General features: G+C 44.5%; 1 pseudogene; it reads right to left on the reverse strand.

Moving 5' to 3' along the window:
• Positions 1-495: 495 nt before the first annotated feature.
• On the reverse strand, positions 496-4,335 carry LOC112232952 (annotated as a pseudogene).
• Positions 4,336-5,025: the final 690 nt, after the last annotated feature.

Consider the following 5,025-nt stretch of genomic DNA (forward strand, 5'->3'; position numbering starts at 1 on the left):
GAGCCGTTGTTGCTCCTAGACATTTCCAGAAGTTTGACAAACTGACTTGTTGGAATATTGATATGTTGATATGTTGCCATATTGAACGCTAATGAGCTCTTCAGTAATGCATTCATTATACTGCTAAGGCTAGGCTATGGAGATTGCATGGCTGTGTGCTCGATTTTATACACCTGGGAACAGGTGTGGCTGAAATAGCCGAATCCACTAATTTGAAGGGGTGTCCACATACTTTTGTATATATAGTGTATAACGGCAGCGAGTAGAATTCCCTATGGGTATCTCTGCATCGGCCAGTTTATGACAACAAGTTATCTAAACTGGTCATTTGCATTAGATCAAATGAGTGCAGAGGTTTAATATCACTTAAGTTATTTCACCTTCTGGCATCTTCTGCACAAATCATGCCGGGTGTGCATATTTCTTCCCACTGTCTCTACGGCAGACACTCACCCACAACTTGGCAGCAACACCACATCATACGGGGGTCCTCCCTCATGTCTCCAGGTAGCAAACAGAGGTGCGCATGAAGTCCCCCATGGCGTTTACCAGTGTCTCCTTGTTGATTTAGACCGCCGCCCTCCTGGGAGTGACAAAATAATGCTCCTTCCTCTTGCTCCATCCCAGGTAAAACATAAGGAGACCGCACACGACTGTGGTGGAGCGGCCAACATCAGCCTTACAGTGAACGTAGACCGTGTGACCGTTCTCCAGGAGACCGTGCAGCAGGAAAACATTCTGGGGTAGCATCCTCGTCCTTTCTGATTAGTCTTTACCCAGATCCACACAAGGATGCAAAAGAGGAGGGCTTCATGACTGATCTACAGTCTACTTCTCTCCTGGTCCTTGAGAGACACATCTGCAGTCCTGAACATACCCCAGAGCCCCGTATCCGGCATGGGGATCCACATGATAGGCAAAGCCCCAATCCCAGGCGACAGTCCCTGTACAGGTGTATCATGGTCTCTGGGGTCATATCCTGCCCGGGGTCGCGGTAGTAGGCGGAATAGATGTTGACCACGTCCCCCTCCTTCTGGAAGTTCACCAACATAGTCACGCCCAGCTCCTCCTTCAGCTTGAGGGTCACTTGATCCAGCTGGCGAGGGCAGCTACCCAGAAACACCCAGGACTATGGGAACAGAGCAGAGTGGGTACAGGCGGTGAGGGAGTGGGATTGATGCCCAGACACCCAGTAAAGGACCCTGGTAGCAGTGAAGGGGCACAGGGGTTGAGGGACTGGGGTTGATGCCCAGACACACCAAGTAAAGGTGGAAAATATGTGGAAAATATGGAGGGAAACCTAGAGGGTGAAAGAGCTAAATGCATTAGTCTGCTAGTCTGATTCCTGGGGAGAGCTGTGGTATTTTTAGAAACTGTCTCCCAGACAGACCAAAGGCAATTGAGCTAAAGCTGTTTTCACTCATCTAATTTCTCTCCACACGAAAGAGACCGATTCAAAAAAATCCCAACTTCTCAGAAAAGCCATCAGTCGATCTCATCTCTCCCTCCTCTCTCGCTCTCTTGCTCTCTCACTCTCTCTCCTCCTGTAATTTTCTCTGGCAGTGATGTTCCCTGACCTCCTCCATTCATTTTCTGCCCTGTCACTCTGAGACCAGACTCCATTTAGCTTGAGTAAACTCAACAGTCAGTGGGAGGAAGTTACCCGTGAAAGAAGCGACAGCGTCACCGAATGATGCCCTTGAGTGACACCACAAGGACCCCTCTCTGGTTGGGCCAGCAGCTGGTGCCACAGACTTCTGGGTATTTATGGGAAACCAGGGCAGTGAAACTCAAAGACGCTCCTGATTTGCATAAGAGTTAAATGGAGATTATTTAGGAACATTTGCCTCCACTTTAAATATACAGCTGGAGAAAGACTCCTTTCTACACCCAGAAACTCTTAATTTCTTCTAAAATCCAGTGAAATGTAGTTATTCACAACTGTCATAGAAATGGGCATATTCTTTCAACACAAAGATACAGTTGAATAGCCTCAAGTAAAACTTATTTAGTAATTTTTGTATTTAGGAGCATCTACATTGTAAAAAAAAAGTTTTGGAGATGAGTCAAAATAACTTATTTCATCTATTCAAGTCAACTAAATTAGCAAAATGTGTTGATTTGACAAATAATGTTAACTTCATTATTAACTTAACTTTAACTCAATAAAAACTGTAAACATCAAAAACCAAGTTCAGTTAGCAAAGAACAATTTGCTCAGTCAACTTTCCAATCAGAACTAATAAGTGAAATAAACTAAAACAAGATCCTAGTTGTGTTGTTGAAACATGGCAAGTTATAATAACTATAAATCATTACATTGTCTTACGTTCCCTCAACTTTCAAATTAGATCCAATAAATAAATTCAACTAAATAAAGACAATAGTTGTTTGACTTTAAATTTCAAGTCAGGATAACAACAAATCTGTACATTAACTTAATTTACTTATATAATTAAGTTAAATCGGCTAAGACCTATGTGTTCATTTAACTTTTAAGTCAGAACCAAGATTTCAAATCAGTGGTCCGTGCAACTGCCTCCGGTGCACATGTACTGGTGTGTGTGTTTTAATTATTGCCCTAATAGTGTACCTATTGTTTAATAGCAGAATTATTTTTTTTTTAATTTGTTTTTGCCTTTCCACATTGTGATTGAGAAAAAATGCATCTTCCATGCGTGTTAACTATTTTTATACCCAACTTAAAGGGAGCCATGGAAGGCCACAATACAGCTGCTCATAAGTAAGAATCCCTATTGGGGTGCCAACAATTGTCACAATTGGCATTTTGTTGATCTGTTTGTTTTAAATGGGATTTGATTGGTACAATTCTTCTGGAGTGACTTCCCCCATATTCCTTGCAGCCAATAAATTCATGTTTTGTCTGTGAGGGCAAAGGTCACATGCAATTTCTAATTTTCTCATTTCTGACACCAATGCACCAAATGTTAAAGAATATGGGGCCACATAGCATTAACTGTGTGTCACGACCGAAGTCGAAGCCTCTCCTTGTTCGGGTGGTGCTCGGCGGTCGACGTCACCGGTCTTCTAGCCATCATTGATCCATTTTTCATTTTCCATTGGTTTTGTCTTGTCTTCCAACACACCTGGTTTCAATCCCATTCATTACCTGTTGTGTATTTAACCCTCTGTTTCCCCTCATGTCTTTGTCAGAGATTGTTTGTCGCACTAGCACAATTTATTTTAGAACTCATTGTTAATTTATAGGCGGCGGCGTCATTTCAGGAAGTGGCTTGATCAAGACCGTGCTTTGGCAACTCTTCTACTGCATTCAACAGGTTTCTAAACTGGAGTGAGTAGTTTGGCAATAGGTGAGTATCTCCTTTAAAACAATACAACCACTAGCATGTTATTTACCTACTTGGTAACCTACACCGTCTAAATATTTATTGCCTAAGTTAACAAGTGGCCTTTGTAAAAAAATAATGAAAACTTTTCAGCACAAGAATAGCAAGGACATTAGACACTATGTTACATGCTAGCTAGCTGGTTAGCACCGCACACACTCAATGTTAAAATGGTAATTTTATTAAATTAAGAAAGAAACTGATTTGGCTACGTTTGGTAAATAGTATTTTACTATATCAGTTTGAATTGGATTACTTGTTCAATTCTGCTACGTGTATGTAATGGTGCGTGCTGGTGGCAGGGAAGTCAGGCGCAGGAGATCGAACTTGGTATAAACGGAGAAGTTTAATAAGTGCTCAAAAACTCCAAAAACCAAAATATATAAAGTGGGTACAAAACCCATCGCACACCAGACCATATCTTGCACAATGCTTACAAACAAACAATCCCCGACAAGGACAATGAGGGGGAACAGAGGGTTAAATACACAACATGTAATAAATGGGATTGGAACCAGGTGTGATACAAGACAAGACAAAACCAAAGGAAAATGAAAAGCGGATCAGCGATGGCTAGAAGGTTGGTGACTTCGACCGCCGAACAAGGAAGGGACCAGCTTCGGCGGAAGTCGTGACTGTTACACCTCAGACTCCTGGAGCGGGCCAGCCACCACCGGCCTGAGGAGAGACTAATGGAACGAGGGATTAATACGGTAATCGGGTGGAAGCTGTAACCTATAACAAACCTCGTTCATTCTCCTCAGGACTTTAAATGGCCTCACAAACCGCGGACCCAGCTTCCAGCAGGGCAGGCGGAGGGGCATGTTTCGGGTGCGAACACCGGGGTCTCACTGCGGTGGCGATCTGCATTAACCTTCTGGCCAGTCACGGCCTGCTGAAGGTGGACACGGACGGCTTCCCGTGTCTCCTCCGCGTGCCTGAACCAATCCTTCCACCGCAGGAACATCACACCTGCGGGACAGTTACAGGATGGCAACAACTGCCCGAGTTACACCAGGAACGCACAATCCCTCCATCAGTAATCAGACTGTCCGCAATAGGCTGAAAGAGGCTGGACTGAGTGCTTGTAGGCCCGTTGTAAGGCAAGTCCTCACGCAACAACGTCGCCTATGGGCACAAACCATCGCTGGACCAGACAAGACTGGCAAAAAGTGCTCTTCACTGACGAGTTGTGGTTTTGTCACACCAGGGGTGATGGTTGGATTTGTGTTTATCGTCGATGGAATAATCGTTACACCGAGGCCTGTACTCTGGAGCAGGATCGATTTGGAGGTCATTGCAGGCAATCTCAACGTTGTGCATTACAAGGAAGACATCCTCCTCCCTTATGTGGTACCCTTCCTGCAGGCTCATCCTGACATGACCCTCCAGCATGAAAATGCCACCAGCCATACTGCTCATTCTGTGCGTGATATCCTACAAGACAGGAATGTCAGTGTTCTGCCATGGCCAGCGAAGAGCCCAGATCTCAATCCCATTGAGCACATCTGGGACCCGTTGAATCGGAGGGTGAGGGCTAGGACCATTCCCCCCAGAAATTTCAGGGAACTTGCAGGTGCCTTGGTGGAAGAGTGGGGTAACCTCTCACAGCAAGAACTGGCAAATCTGGTGCAGTCCATTAGAAGGAGATGCAATG

Source organism: Oncorhynchus tshawytscha, linkage group LG05 (assembly GCF_018296145.1).
Source record: "Oncorhynchus tshawytscha isolate Ot180627B linkage group LG05, Otsh_v2.0, whole genome shotgun sequence".
Classification (NCBI taxonomy): Eukaryota; Metazoa; Chordata; class Actinopteri; order Salmoniformes; family Salmonidae; genus Oncorhynchus; species Oncorhynchus tshawytscha.